This window comes from Ictidomys tridecemlineatus, chromosome 4 (assembly GCF_052094955.1).
Source record: "Ictidomys tridecemlineatus isolate mIctTri1 chromosome 4, mIctTri1.hap1, whole genome shotgun sequence".
NCBI classification, from domain to species: Eukaryota; Metazoa; Chordata; class Mammalia; order Rodentia; family Sciuridae; genus Ictidomys; species Ictidomys tridecemlineatus.
Genome location: NC_135480.1, coordinates 28,606,352 through 28,623,041, shown reverse-complemented (window position 1 = coordinate 28,623,041; position 16,690 = coordinate 28,606,352). Strand labels below are relative to the sequence as shown.

Here is a 16,690-nt window from a genome sequence, read left to right as displayed (position 1 = left end):
GAGGAACAACATTTACTATCCATCTGTATTTCCATGGGGTTATGCCCTTTAATTTCTTTGGTATCGGGCCCTCTAACTGAACTGATTTCCTTCTATGGAGCTGTCTGGCACAATTGTCAGTATGAGCCAATGTGTTGCTTTACGGACTTCTGGGTACACACCTTAAATGAGCACATACCTAGTGCTTCCCGGTGGTCCTTGAGGCTGTACAAGAGCATAGGGCCCCAGATCCTGTGTAGTGTCACCATTGGATTCATCCCCTGGTATAAATATTTAATTTCTATAAAACCACATGCTGTGTCCTATATTCCATGGTGTATTGGTGTTCCATAATGTGTGTGGGGATTTGGTTTGCTTTTACAATTTAATGTTGATTTGTTCTCTATTCTGGTAAAAGAATTCCTCAGAATAGTTTGGATGGGTTTAACCCAATGCTGTGCTAGATGAAGCACGTGAGAGCCAACTGTTAAATACAATTCAGTAGTCAACTGAGTCATTAAAAATTAAATTATATAAATGTACAATTGACATTCTAAGGTCAAAAGTAATAAATATTGAAAGTAAAGTTAAATATTGAAAATTAATTGTTCCCTATCTTTTGCAGCATTTTGATATTATCTGCTTAGTTGGGGTTATTTTGTCTATTGTAGGTTAATGGTGAAAATACTGAGTACATATGTTCTCCTGTGCATCTACTCCCAATTTTGTGTTCAGTGACATTAGGCGACTTACTTGAAATCAGCCATGGGAGTTGCATTTACACTTGATTCAGCAAATATAGCAAGCAGGGACCCCTCCACCCTCCAGAATCCGGGCATTCACCTCTGCCAGCAAAACACTGGTCTCCTCTACTTTTAGCTCCTGGGGGAAGTCTGATTGATTTCAGCCAACCAGTGAGTCCTGTGTCACTGTCCACAGCAAAAGGCTCATTATGGCCAATGGGGCTGTGACCCAAGACTTTTGTTTGCCTGTGGGAGGGATGAAGCTGAGCGAATTTGGTTTGGAGTTGGTTAGTCATTTGCTATATAGAGGACAGGCCTAGAATCACACATGGTGGAAAACAGGGTAGCTGAGAGATGGGGACTGGGATTTAGAATGTCATCTGAGCCCGGCGATCACCCTGCACCTGGCTTTTCATGTGTGTACGTCAGGAACTGCCAGGCTCATCCTGCAAAGCACTGGATCGTCAGTGCTTCTGCCTTCATAGGCCCTGCTGTTTCTTTCACAGCTACTCATTTCCCTTTGGAGCAGCCGGAGCCTTTGGCTAGACAGAAACCAAGAGGCATGGCTGTGAGCCAGTCAGCTGCTTACAAGGCAGGCAGTGGGCAGGATTTGGTTCAAGACCAATAGTTTGCAGATCCTCAATAAGACATTAGATTCTTTTTTTTTTAAAAGCATATTTTGCTTAGGTTTTCTAATGTGTGACTGAAAAAAAAAGCCTTTATTGAAAAAGGGTTTTAAAAAGGGTGAACCACAGACATTGAATATAAATTTTTTCAGAAATTTATTGTTAAAATAATCTACAACCAAAGTTCGAATTCTCCCCAGAGAGAGTCTGATGGTGATAGCTCAGGTCACGTGTCCAGGGGAGGAGGACTTAGCAGTCCTTCCAAGTCTGTGAGCAGGAGGGTAGGGATTGTTCTATGGGAAAGACGAGGAGCTATTACCAGATAAACATGGAACACTGGGCCTACTGCATTGAGAAGGGAAGAAGTTCCCAAATCGAGCATATTCAGCAGCCACCCTACACATGCTGTTCATCAAATACACTGTTAGGTGTTTGAAAAAAGTTCCAGTTGACAGCAGACTCATGTCCTGGTTGTACCTCTGCTGTTTTGTCTTGGGCAAGATCCAAAGCTTCTCTAGGACTTAGTTCTTTAAGTACAAAAGGTAATTGATGAACTCAGAATCATAAGGCCAACTTCTGTCCATTCTTTCCATATATCCTTCATCTTGCCTATTAATCTCTAAAATTTAATACCCTGTGCCCTGCAGTTCACCTTTTTGCATAATCAGTAGCTGTGGGACCTCCCCTATGTTCTGACTTTCTGTGGGTAATAATTTTCTCAGCTAGTATCAGCCTTACCTTGCAAGGCTGTGTGAGGATTAGTATTAGATTGGTTCAGAGTGGGGACTTTGGACCTTCATGAGAGGGACTCAATCTTCGTTTAGTCCTTTTCATGCCGTGCAACATTGAACAGATTATTTATACTCTTGGAATCATTGTATCTCCTCTGCAAAATGGAGACATTTACAGATTCCTCTTTGTGGAATTATTGTATGGATTAAATGAGGTATTGAATAGAATATGCTTAGTACAGAGCCTGTCATTCAACACCCTGTAAAGAATAACTGTGGAAGTTGGATGCCATGGCGTGTGTCTGTAATCCCAGCAACTCTGGAGGCTGAGACAGGAAGATCGCGAGTTCAAAGCCAGCCTCAACAAATTAGCAAGGCCCTAAGCAACCCATTGAGACCTGTCTCTAAATAAAATACAAAATAGGGATGGGGATATAGCTCAGTGCCTCTGAGTTGAATCCCTGGTACCCATCCCCCCAAAAAGAATAACTGTGTAGTGTAATTGCTTGTAATGATTTTATTTGGTTTCTAGAATAGGCTCTGTAGGGGTTCCTCCTTTTTTTTAATGTTCTTACTGTGGAATTTTTCAAAATAATTCCTTGGGCTTTCATGCTTTCATTTGCTTTTAGTTGTTTTTCTAAAATTATAAAGTAATATACAGATATTTTAAAAAAGATTTGATTTTTGAACAACTACAGTAGGAAGTTTTAGCTATAGTAACAAATTTAAGTAAGAAAGAATATTTATTTGCTCACTTAACTGCAAAGATATCGAAATTTAATATGCACTCGACAATGTCCTCAAAGATTCTTGTCTTCTCTATACCCTCTGCCTTCTATGAGACCATTTCTTAGTTATACCTTCTCAACTCATGACCAAGGATGGTAGTCAATAGACCCAGGGCTCCCTGCTTCTCTTCCACATCCTATAAAGAGGAAGAGATCTCTCCCACTGGCCTTCTCAGAAGAACAAGAAAGTTTCTTTCCCAGAAATCGTGAGCAAATGTGTTTCCAAGTCTCACTGGCCCATATTAGATCATGAACCTGTTCCTGAAAAAAATTATGCCTACAGAGGCTGAGCATCACTAATGTGCTTCAGCTAATCGGGACCCACCTCTGAAGCTGGCTGGTGGTCAATGCGACCAGCCCCAGATGCAGGGAGACTGTCCCAAGGGAACAGTCTGTGCCTGGACAGGGGCAGCAGTGCATCACTAGGGACCACCACCTCTGCTTAATCCTGTGTTGTTTATAAGTCCCTGTATTCGTCTGCTCAGTCTGCCACAAATAAGTGCTGAAGCCACCAATAGACAGCCTAAACAACAGAAATTCATTTTCTCAGCACTCTGGGTCCAGAAGTTCAAAATTGGGGTGTCAGCAGGCTTGGTTTCTTCTGGGGCATCTTTCCTTGGCTCATGATGGGCATCTTCTCTGTGTGTCTTCACCTGGTCCAGGTCTGTCTGTGTCCTAATCTTTTTTTGTAAGAACACCAATCATATTGGGCAAGGACCCACCAACTCAACTACATTTTATCTTAATTACCTCATTAAAGGTCTATCTTCAAATATAGTCACTTTCTGAGTACTGGGGCTTGGGGCTTCAACAGGAATTTTAAGTGGACACAATGCACCTTTAGCAGCCCCCCACCTCCAAGCCTACCTCTCAGAATAACTACTTGTAATGGTTTGATACACATCTAAGTTCATAATTGTGCCAAAAACATTCTTTGAAATGAACCTACACTGACTTTGATGCAGAGATTAAGGCAATATCGATGAGGTCTCTCCGCAGACAGGAAATCTTGCATAGGCTTGACAGTTTTATACTAGAAAGATTGTAAAGCTGCCAGTAATTTGGGGTGTCTGTTTTTAAGTATCTCATTTAAATATTCACAAAATTGAACCCAACATAAATTCTGGGTGAATCCCAGAAAGGAGTTCATAATAAATATAACACAAGAAAACTGAACAATTTAACTTACAGGTCAGAGTGAACTGTGGCAGATGCTATTTTTATCTGCCTTGCTTATACTGGTTATACTACTTTTGGTTTCTTTGGGGAATTCTTTCTCCATGTGATTTTTGAATATGTGCCAGTCAAAATATTGCCCACTGCCACACACACCTCTAGCTTTCCAATAAGGTTGATGGTGTGACCCAACCTAACCATCTTTGGGGCATGGTAATAAGTTAAAGGATTGGATATGTGGCCAAAGTCAGAACTTGTCCAGTGTCAGGAATTGTAGAAGACGAGTGACCCTCCTGTTGTAGGTTAAATTGCATTCCCCCTAAGATGTGTTGAAATTCTAATCCCTTGTACCTATGAATATGATCTCATCTGGAAGTAGGGTCTTTGTAGATATTCTCTTATTAAGATGAGTTCATATGTATCTTATGCTATGGTTTGAATATGGATAATATCTCCCAAAAGTCCATGTGGTGAAGGCTTGGTCTCCAAGGTGGTGCTATTGAGAGGTGGTAGGACTTTTTAGTAGGTGGAGCCAGTGTGAGGTCTTTAGGTCATTGTAGGCATGTCCTCAAAGGGGATTGTGGGATCCTGGTCTTTTCCTCTCCTGATCTCTTCTCTGTTTCCTGACTCTTGATCTAAGCATCTTGTTCTGCCATATGTTGCCACAGATATGTGCTACCTTCTGCATGGACCCAGAGATCTAGAGATGTCTCATCTTGGACTGGAACCTCTAGAACATGAACCAAAACAAACCTTTTCTCTTTGTAAGTTTATTGCCCAAGGTATTTCATTATAGAATTGCAAGACTAACACAATTGAGATGGACCTTATTCCAATATGACTAGTATCTTTATAAGAAATTGAGAGAATACAAAGAGAAACATGAGGAAGATGCCATGTGAGGATGGAAGCAAAGATTGATGGATGTGATACTGTAAGCCAAGTGGAGCCTTAATGCAAATGAACAGCAAGGATTGCTGGCAACACCAGAAGCTAAGAGAAGGACATGGGTTAGGGTCTGTCCTAGAGCCTTCAGAGTGTGGACAACTTGACTTCAGACTTCTAACCTTGAGAATTACAACTGAATTTCTATTTTTATTTTTAAGCCACCCAGTTTCTGGTATTTGTTATAGAAGCTCTCAGATGCTAATACGCTTCAGATTCTTTGGATATACAGTTGATAGTGGCTAAGGATTCTGGGTGGCTGCCTGTGCAGAAGATGTAAGGGAAAAACAAGAGATAAAAAGAGATGAGAGATAGACCAGTAGAAAGTGAGTAGTTCTGGTACTGCTGAACCCCAGTTCTAATCCTGTTTTTGGCCTGGTTCCTGTAGCAGTTCCTTCCTGTGGCACCAGTTACCTCTCAGAGCTTTCTAACCAGGTCACAATGGAAATAAATTCATTATCCTGAGATACCAGTTCCTTCAGACTGGGCTACCTCCAGGAAGCCTACCTCCAGGTGCAACCATGGTCAGTTAAATTTGGGATCTCCCCGTGGGCTCTTACACAGTACCATTTTCTGTGTGTGCCAAGACATGAAAAAGATGGGAAGTGCCAACTTATCTCCACAGCCTTCCTACTGTTATGAACCCATAGTTCCTGTTTTTGCTGACATTTTATTGACTCGGATTTCCAACATTTGCAATTCAAAGAGTCCCAGTTTCTTCAGTATGATCAGCTACAAATATGTTAAGCATTTGGAGAATGTCTGCTAAAAATTATTGAGGCTGAAGTTTCAGATACTGATAATACTGTGTATTGGCGAGGGTGCACAGCAACTGAAAGTCTTGTATGATACTTAGTATAAAAATTAGTACTTTGGAAATCCACATGATAGTTACTGTAAAGTTAACCAATTATTTCACTATTAGTTACACACCCAAGAGAAATGAATGTATATGTCCATAAAAAGACTTAACAGTTTAGAGAAGAATTATTCCTAATAATTGCTGACTTGGAACAGCTCAAATGCTCCAGCAACCAGTAATGGATAAGTGAATTATTATATATTTACATAATATTTTTATATAATTAATAGAAAAGAATGAATCATGGAAATAGATGAATCAAGATACAGATGAATCAGAGATACAAAGGGTAGACTGTACAATCCCATTTATGAGATGTTCCAGAAGAGCACACCCTTGTCAATTTTTATGCCTGTCAAAGTGGGGAGTGGGCAGTGGAAGGTGGGTGGGTGAAAACCCCATGAGATGCTGGAAACACACCCTTCCTCTATGCCAGGAGTCCTAGTTTCTGGTACAGACGTATATGTATGTAAAACTCAAAGATAGACTCTTAAAATGAGTACATCTTAGGGAATCATCACACAAGTAAAAAATTTTAGGGGAAGATGATACATTCTGAATTTGCAAAACACAATATTTAATATCAAAAATCTTAATCTATTATTTCTAAATGTATCTGAAACAAAATGCACACTTTTTAGAATTTTAAACAACATAGATAACTAAAATATAGAAAATAAGTCATCCATATTCTATTCCAGAAAACTACCATTGACTTTTGAGATATTTTTTTGTTCTCTTTTAATAAAACATTCTCTTCTCATGTTAATAAAACATTCTCTTCTCATGTTAATAGTAATATTCTCTTCTCGTGTTAATAAAAGTCTGATTATAGTGTACCAATTACTTTGTAACTATTTTTTTAATCTTCTGTATACATTTTTTACTATATATATATATATATATATATATATGTAAAAACAATATTGGTAAATATTCAACAACATCATTTTGCATGTTGGTATAATACAGCCTGTATTCCTTTACCATAAACCATAAAACCAGTTTCTGATAGTTTTGATGATTGCTTTTCATGTTTTTATATTGTAACCCTCTCTGGAGTAAATATTTATTTATTTTGCCTCATACATGTCCAGGTCCTAGGGTAGATTCCTGTGAATCAGTTGTTGAGGTTTGCAAAAATCCCTCTTTTTTTTTTTTTTAAATTAAGAGATAAACATTTTTATTGCTTTTGATGTGTATTCTAAATTTCTTCTCAAACTATGGCAACAGAATCTGCCTTTTAATTGTTTTTCCTTATTTAACTTCTCAAATATGCAAAATTCAATAGTTATTATGAACCCCCACATATCTATTGTCCAGCTTTAATAATATCAACCTTTTTGTTCTTTTAAAAAACATTTTTAGGGGCTGGAGATGTGGCTCAAGCCGTAGCGCGCTCGCCTGGCGTGTGTGCGGCCCGGGTTCGATCCTCAGCACCACATACCAACAAAGATGTTGTATCCGCTGAGAACTAAAAATAAATATTAAAAAAAAAATTCTCTCTCTCTCTCTCTCCTCTCTCACTCTCTCTTTAAAAAAAAAACATTTTTAGTTGTAGATGGACATGATACCTGTATTTTATTTATTTATTTTTATGTGATGCTGAGGATTGAACTCATGCGTGAGAGGCAAGCACTCCACCATTGAGCTACAACCCCCAGCTCACATATTTGGTTCTGATTTAATTTCCATCTCCCCTCCACCAAAATACACCATTATTTTCTTTTCTGGTCCATTTAAGGCCAATTGCAAATGTTATAGTTTTTCACCCATGAAAACTTCAGTGTTGTCTTCAATAAAAAAGGACAAACAACACACACAGACATATTGTCACTGTCACACACAAATTGACAACGATTCATGAATGTGTCCTAATGGAATTTCTAATACTGAGTCCATATTAAGTTTTCCCAAATTTTCTCCAAAAAGCTTTACCACTTGCTTTATTGGAATCTGGATGCAAACAAGCATTGCATGTGGCCTGCCTCCTCTATCTAACAGTTCCCCTCTCCCTCCCTTCTTTCCTCACCTCCTCCCGGACAGTTCTATTTATTTGAAGACCCTGAGTCAGCTATTTGTCCTATAGAAGGGCCCACGTGGCACCCTTGTGGTATCCTTATCCTGTTCCCCCTTTCTCACCCCCCTACACCCAGAGGCTCCATTATATTGTTTTGGTTAAAGTTGCTAAGCTCTTAAAACAACTTTAAATGGCCCCTGCAAAGATCATGACTATGTAAAGAATCTAAACCATTCTTAAGAGCCTAATGAAATGTCAGGATAAGTGGTTGTTCAAACCTCGCCCAAGAGGGGCAATAAAAATAAAACCCTGTTATTGCATCGGAGTGGATTCTTCTGAGGCCTTGGGAGATGAAGTACAAAGTGCTGGGAGCCTCGGAGCCAAGTGGAGGGGGAAAGAGATTTCACTCCATGTTTACTTAGCTCACAGAGAAACGTGACTCAGGGAAACAGAATTTGGGGTTCCTATAACAAACACCATAATAGGGGAAGGATAGGAGAAAAGGGCACTTACTGCAAGTCACTTGACTTAGAGAAGATAAATGGACCCTTGGGAATATAGATGGGAGGTCTGATAGTTTGTGACAATGTCTATTTAGGTGATTTCTTATCCCAGTGTCAAATTCTTAACTTCAGTGACAGGAGTTCATCTTCTGTGGTTGCAAAATTCCTGGAGAGGGGATCTGTGAGCACTGAGTTCCTTTGGGAATCTCTGCTTCCAGGTAGCTATGGATGGTTCAGGAAGAAAGACTCTTCAGAGTGGTATTGTTTGGACCTCTTCATTTGCCTCATCTGAAACTTGCCTACAAGTTTTACAGATAAGGAGCCAAGTGATTTGATTGCTCCATATCTCATGGAACATGTCTCCCTGTCTTGGGAAAGGTCAGAGTAGCTGCACAGCAGGCAGAGAGGCAGGTGGGAGCAGCAGAATCCCTGCAGTCACTCTCCATGTGGTGCAAGCAATCAGGCCTGCAATGAAAGGCATCGGTGGAAGTCAAAGAAAAAGAAAGATGAATGGTTGGAGCAGACTGTAAACCCATTTGTTCAAAGTCCAGAGTGCAACTTCTCCAGAAGATTTCTACACATTGGACTCTTTAAGTGTGCTCAGACGATAAAATTAGGATGCCAGTGGTAATGTCGCAAGAACAATTATTTCCTGGAGCAGAGCACAGGAGAAAAGGTGTTCTGGTGAACTTTCTGAATGGTCCAAACTATGTGATAAATCATTTGAAGTTATATGAAGTTGTACAGCTTCAGCTTCCAGGGTTTGGGGGAAAGGGCAGTTCTAGTTCTCAGTGATGGGAGAAAAAAAAATGGAAACATGAATTACTGACAAACTGGGTAAGATGGCAAGATCCCATTTACAGAGTCCAAAATCGCTCAGACAATGAACAGGACTAGAGTCTGATGTTATGCAAGGTGAGTTTTCCACTGAACATTTCTCTCTACAATTGCTCCCATTTTGATCCAAGACAATCAAAGTAAGTCTAGCCTTATTAAATTTGCATAAGTGCCACAAAATGGTAATTATCCACACAAGTCTTTTAAAGTTTGCTTCTACTGGAATCTCAGGACTTTTTTAAGAGCCTCTTGAGGATAGGAAGCCAAAGCCCAGAACTTGCCTTCACACTTACCTTGTAATTATCTGTAGATTTAGGTGAATTCCTCTCTTCTTGAGGTCCTTAAAATAATCCTAAATTTTCTTAAACTTCCCAGAAATGACCTTCATTACTCATCTGGAAGGCTGAGAACCCTGTAATGCAAGCGCCTGGCTGGTTTTTTAGAGAGGGCTTTGTAAGCATTGGCTCCAGAAACTCTGTTCCTTAAAACAGGTCGTATTTGACTCCCTGCACATCATCCTCAAATATGGCAATGCAGTTAAAGCTGTGGCAATACAACAGATGTCTCCAATTATGTTCTCCTGGAAGAAGAACAAATTTTGATTGAACTTACGCAAATAACTATATAGCCATGAAAATAAGAATATTCGGTAACTAAGTCTCTGAATTCTGGAGGGATCAAGTAGAGAAAAAAAGCTGTAGGTTTTAGTTCTGTTTACAGAAATACAATCTACTCAACTGCTGTAAGTAATAGACGGCTTAAGAAAAACAGAGAAGGAGCTTCCTTACATCCACAAAATACAATATCCAAGACCCAACAATGCTCCCAACAAAGGGGCCATAAAATTATAATCATTCTTCATCTGTTTATTTAGACCCATGGAATTAATTTTTGCTGTGTCTTGGACTTGGGTTTGCAGTTTTATGAACCCATTAACTTGTCCATTATTTCTGGAAATCCTACCTCAGTCTGATGGTTGGATCTTAAAGATACTTAGGCAATGTCATCGGAAGACTGTACATCTGTGTGCCTGTCATACTCCCTGCCATGGGTTTCTGAGACTTTCCGTGTTGTTGAAGATGAGTTCCTTTGGCCTATGGTGATCGCAAGAGCGTCCTGGAGGGCATCAGGGTAAACGGACAATCTGTGAATGACTCAAGGATTAAATCCATCCATAGTTAAAGATATGACGAGCATTCATTACAAGGTAAAGAAGAGGGAAATCTGGTTGTCTCTGTGAAACAAGACTTTTAAAGATAATAAATGGAATTATGAGCAATAACATTATACCAGGACAGCAAGAGCATTGACAGATTTCTAGGAACCTTCTATAGTTTCTGAAATACTTATATTAATAACATATATCCAGACAAATAGAGGGAAGGTGAAGTATCTCTTCGGATTTGACGATGCTTCCTTTGCATCTTAAAATAGAAAATACACCTCCTTAGTTTAACTTCCTTCTTTTGGCAAGGTGACAGAACATATCCTTAGAGATTTTTCAGGAGGCTTCTGGATCTCAAACTCAGTTTGAGGCCAAGAAAACTTTATTTAAAATTTGATTTAGGGAAGTTGTCAAAATGTTAAAAGGCATGAGCCCTTGGTTAGGCAGGGTCTTAGTCACTGTTTCTTAAAATAAAGAATTGGTTCTCTTAAAAAAAAAAAAAAGGCATGAAAACTCTCCTGATGAGACATAGAATCTTTGCCTCCTGGGCAGATCATTCAAAGGTCTCCAAATAAGAGCAAGTTGATAGTCCAAGAAACTTAATCATTTTAAGAGAGAGAATGCCAAGCTCAGTCTTTCATTGAAGAGCTTCTCATATTAAAATTAATTTTAAAAACATATGATAACTCCATTCAGTCTTAGCTTAGCACATGAAATAAGCCATGAGCTGGACTGACAAGAGTTTATAGCCAAAGAAAAGAGATTTTTTTATTCAAGTACCTAAGTGGCAGTTCACAGAAAAATGTGACTCAAGGAGGTGGTTAGTTCTTGTGTCTTCTTGTTAGTTGGGACTCTCCAAAGAACCAGGCAATAGAATATGGTAATAGGTATAGAGATGGAGAAGATAGATTTATTTTGAGTAATTGGCTCATGTGATCATGGAGGCTGAAAAGTCTGCTATCTGGAAGTTGGTAACCCAGGAAAGTCAAAGGTAATTCAGGCTGAGTCCCAGAGTCTCTCTCTCTTGGATTTTTTTGTTTGTTTGTTTGTTTTGGCTCTTTTGGTACTAGTTTGGACTTAGTTCATTCCTGCTGATACAACAAAATACCTGAGATGGGGTAATTTATAAATAACAGAAATTTATTCCCCCACAGGCTTGAAAGCCCAAGATCAAGGCATCAGCAGGTTCAGTGTCTGGTGAGGGCCTGCACTGGCTTCCAAGATGGTGCCTTGGGTGCTGTGTCTTCCTCTGGAGGAAGGGAATGAAGGGCCCTGCTATAAAATCTCTAATCCCATCCATGAGAGTGGAGCCCTTATGGCCCAAGCACTTCCTAAAGGCTTCGACTAGTTTTAAAAAATATTTATAGGGGGCCGGAGTTGTGGCTCAGTGAGCAGAGCACTTGCCTAGCATGCATGAGGCACTGAGTTTGATCCCAGGTACCACATAAAAATATGCAAATAAAATAAAGGTACTGTATCCATCTACAACTAAAAAAATTTAAAAAAAATATTTTTAGGTGCAGATGGATACCATACCTCTATTTCATTCATTCATTTTTTATGTGGTACTGAGGATCGAACCCAGTGCCTCACTTGAGCTAAGGCAAGCGCTCTTGCACTGAGCTACAACCTCAGCCCAAGACTCCACCTCTTAATACCACTGCACTGGTGACTGATCTTCATCATAAATTTTGGAAGGGACACAAATATTGCAATCAGAGCCGCAGGGTAGCCAATGGTGGAAAGGAAAAGTTGTCCTTCTTTCAGCTTTTGTTCTGTTCAGGCCTTCAGTGGATTGGATGATGTCCACTCACATCAGGGAGAACGTCTATCCCAATGTTAATCTCATCTGAAAACACAGTGACATACCCAGAAATCATGTGTAGCCAGGTATCTTTGCATCTGTAACCCGGTCAAGTTGATACATAAAATTAACCATCACAGGACATATATCTCTCTTAACAGGGGAAGGAAAAGGGGAAGAAGAACATCTATTAGGGAATGAATGACTCTTAGCAAAGATAAACAGACCCCTAGGAGAATAGATGGGAGATTTGATGGTTTTGTGACAACATGTGGTTGGATGATTTCTAAACCTGTTGCCATCCCTGCTGATAAGGATGAATCTTCCCTAGTTGCAAAATTCTTGAGAGGGGATTTTGATGGTTGAATTCTTTTCAGATGTTCTTTTGTTGGGACAGATAAGAGAGTTCAGAAGAAAGAGTCTTCAAAATAATATATATTGTGGTTCTCTTTGCCCTTTTCTTTTTCTCCATTCACTCTTTTTTGTGTGTGTGTGTGACTCTTGGTACTAAGGGTTGAACCCAGGGGCACTTAACCACTGAGCCACACCCCCAGCCCTTTTTTGTTTTATTTTGAGACAGGTCTCATTAAATTGCTTAGGGCCTCCCTAAGTTGCCAAGGCTAGCTTTGAACTCGTGATCCTCCTGTCTCAGTCTCCAGAGTCAATGGGATTACAGGTGACACATCTGGCTCCATTTGCTCTTACTCATAACCCAATAAAGGTTTTTTCCTTTTTTTCTTATTTTACAGGTTGGGAAACTAAGGCTTGGCAGCACTAAGGAATTTACATGAAGTCACAAAGCTAGGAAGTGGGGTGCGGGCTTGTGTCTTGGCCTCCTGTGACTGTGGGTTCACCTTCCTACCAGGCTGGTTTGCAAATGGGTATGGACAGCCCGAGGATCCAACCAATCCTTCCTAGGCTGTACAGTTTTAATCCTAGTGAGTAGTATTTCTTTATAAAAACAAGTATGGATAATTTGTGGAGGAGAATGCAACATGTACAAGAATTTTAAAGAAATTTTCCCATGGTTGAGCCTGTGTTTGGTTCATGGATGATCATCTTGTATTCTTCTTACTTATCCTAATTCCAACATATCACTATTTGTAATTCTCCATTTTGGAAGAAAAGTTCCAAAATATCAGAAATACCACTTCTTACAAGCTGTGTGACCTTGGGCAAGTTACTTAATATCTCTGAATCTTAGTTTCCTTATCTGCAACATGCAGAAAAACATAGGATTGCTTTGAATGAGATAGAAACCATTCACCTAAAGCCCTTAATTTAATTTTTGGCTTTAGGTAGCTCATTCTTATTTCCTGGCCTCTTTCCCCACCCCACCCCATCCCCAGGGCAGAGGACCGAACTCAGTGCCTTGCACGTGCCAGGCAAGCACTCTGCCACTGAGCTACATCCCCAACCCCTCATTCTTATTTAAGTGCTTTTATTCTACACCCCATACCTGCAATTAGAATTAGAAGAAGATAACAATCATTTCTTGAGTAGTAATAAAAGTAGCAACAGTATTATAAAAAAATTCCTCAGCTTTTGCTCATCTTCCTCACACACAAGCAACTGTACCATCCAAACCACAGGTTCACCAGGGCCAAAGGGGGTTCAGTTTCCAGTTCTACATGTGACTCTGACATTGGGGGACAAAGCACAAGGGTTGGGAGTATTCACCAGCTCTAAAGAAGCCTGGGTCGGAGGCCAACTCCTCTGCTGTGTGACCTGAGTGATTCTCTTAACTCTAATCCATTGCCAGACTCCAAATCCCTTCTCTCCTAAATACTTTGCCAATCTATCCATTTCTCTGCATCCCACTGCCCTCCCCGCTACAATCCATCATCACCTAATGGTCTTCTTCCTTCTGATCTTGTTTTCATCATTTAGCATGATCAACTTTGGGAGTGAAAGAAAATCCAAAACGGCAAGGCTTAAACACAATTAAGAAGCCCCTCCCCTCCAATATAAAAAGGTAGGTAGCTCACTGAGAACCCATTAAAATATCTAAAATTCAAAAGACTGACAATACTATTGAGGGGTGAGGATGTGGTGCAACTGGCACTCTTGTTCAGTGCCTGTGGGAGTGGAGAACTCTTACGTTGTTTAACAGACATATGTGTATATTGTTATATTCTATCAATTACTGAGCCAGTTATTCTCAGGTATTTACCTATAAAAATAAAACATATGTCTACACAAAGCTGTACATAGCTTTGTTCACAATACCCCCAAACAGTAAAGAACCCAAATACCCATCTACTGGTGAGTGGATTGAACAAACTGTGGTTATCTAGGCAACTGGGTAAGAGTACAATAAAAAGAAATTTAAAAATCTGACGGGGCCCAGGGTTGGTAAAGCATCCCACAAGGTCGGGATCGTGGAAGACAGTAAAGAGCGCCCTAGCTCCCTCCTGCCCGAGGCCTTAGAAGCCCGCCCACCTGACAACTCTGCTTACCTGCCATTGGCCATGATTTAGTCAGGAGCAGGACCTAGTTGCAAAGAAGGATGGGAATTGTAGTCCTTGCCCTGGATGGCTTCCCCAGAGGGGCAAATTTCATGACTATGGAAGAAGATGGAGATTTGTCTTGCCTCTTGCATCTGGTTTGAAGATAAGCGTCTGATCATATTGTTTTCTCTGCTCAGAGCTCTTCTGTGGTTTCAGTTGCTCTCCAAACCTGTCCAATCTGGCCTCCGTTCCTTCTGCACCTCTATTTGGACCTTCTGCCAGCATTTAGTGCCCTTAGCTCCCCGCAGGCCAGCAGGGTGGTTCTGCTTCCCTCTGCTTGGAATTCCTCCCCTCCCTTCTGCCTGTCAACCGCTCTTCTGCTCTCAGGTCATCCCGACTCTTTGGCCTGAGACAGATTCCTTTCCTTGTTTTGTTTTGTTTTAGATTTACCTTTTCTGCATGGCACTCCCTACGGTTTGTAATTTTATATTTGTGTGACAGTTTGACTAAGAGCTTTCTCACAGGATAGATTCATCTTTTTGTCCACCTTAGTGTAGCAGAACCGCACGAGGCAGCCAGGCAGCAGGAGCTAGAGGAGCCTTTGTTGAGTGAGGGAGGCAGAGAGCGAGCTCTGTGTAGCACTGCTTATTGAACTGAGGTTGCCAAGGCGCAGCTCCCCGTTCCCCCAGCCCTGGCCGCAAATACCGAACTCACTGTGGTCACCCTTAGGCGTCAGTTTTTAAAATGCTTCATAGGATTTCATTTGATCATATTTGCCTTCTACTCCGAATGTCCACTTAAGTCACCATCTGTGGACTGAACAGAGATCTTTGTAAGAATGGTACCTGTTTGAGAGCCAGGCATGGTTCTCAAAGTAATTTCATTTACTCTGGAGGCTGAGGAAGGAGGATCAAAAGTTCGAGGACAGCCTGGGCAACTTCTCTAGACCCTGTTTCAGATTTAATCATCATCATCATCATCATCATCATCATCTGGGGATGTAGCTTAGTGGTAGAGCATTCTTGGGTTCAATCCCCAGTACTGAGAGAGAGAGAGAGAGAGAGAGAGAGAGAGAGAGAGAGAGAGACAAAGAGAGTTAGCTTGAGTGTTGGATGGGTAATGTGAAATGAATTTATGGAAATAAAAGTCACCGTCTAGTTCCTTAATTCCTGTTCTCCTGTTTCCCTGTGGGAGGAGTCAAAAGCATTCAGGTAGGGCAGCAGCACATGAGGACATATATCCATTGTTCATTGAACTGCTGAGGCCAGGTGACATTGATATACAAATTGTTCTCAAGTATGTGGCATTGATGTAGGATGCAGGAATGATGTGGCCTACTAACATGGGTGTTTTGACAGAAAATTGTGGGATATCAGTAAATTCAAAACACTAGGCTCTCTGTAGTACAACTCATGATTTGCCAATTATATCATAAGAAAAAGTGAAAAAACACATTCTTTCTAAATATTTCTTTCTTTGAGATTTCCTGGATTCATGGATATTTACCTCTGCGATTTCTATTAGGAGGTCCCTTCTTGTAATTGTGCAGTGGGCATCCTCTGATTTCCTGTGGGTAAGCCTCAAGACATAGTCAAAGAAAGAGACAGAGTCGAGATAGAAACTGGAAGGGGCAGCAGAAGCCAGCAGAGGCCAGCAGAGCCCGGGAGGAAGGGAACGAGACAGCACCTGCAGACCCTCCTCCTCCTGGCCATTCAGGGAGCTGTGTGGGCTCAGCACATCCTGCAACAGGCTCATGTTTTGTCACCATCACCACTTGGCGAAATCTGCCGACCAACCAGCACTGTTTGCTTAATGAGGAAGATTGCATTTTTCAAACTTAAGCTTATTTAAAAAGGAAAACTAGATTAACTGTAAAAGAAAATGCATAATGCCAGCTGCAGCAGAACGGGGCATTTTCTGCTTTGCTCTCTATTGTAGTCTCTATTGTATGCCTAATAGAGTGCCTGGCAGAGACTCAAGGAATGTTTGTTGAATGAATAAACATCATTATTAGTCATAGAGATATGGCTATTTTTCTAAGTTTTAAATCTGTACCTTTCA

General features: G+C 40.5%; 1 long non-coding RNA gene across 1 annotated transcript in view; it reads left to right on the top strand.

Annotated features, from left to right (window-relative positions):
* The window catches only part of LOC144377053 (uncharacterized), a 47,242-nt gene that overhangs the window by 18,742 nt on the left and 11,810 nt on the right, over nucleotides 1-16,690 (top strand). The window contains exons 2-3 of the long non-coding RNA XR_013437620.1: nucleotides 12,929-13,117; nucleotides 14,070-14,154. This is a non-coding gene — a long non-coding RNA (uncharacterized LOC144377053). The remainder of the gene's footprint in view (nucleotides 1-12,928; nucleotides 13,118-14,069; nucleotides 14,155-16,690) is intronic.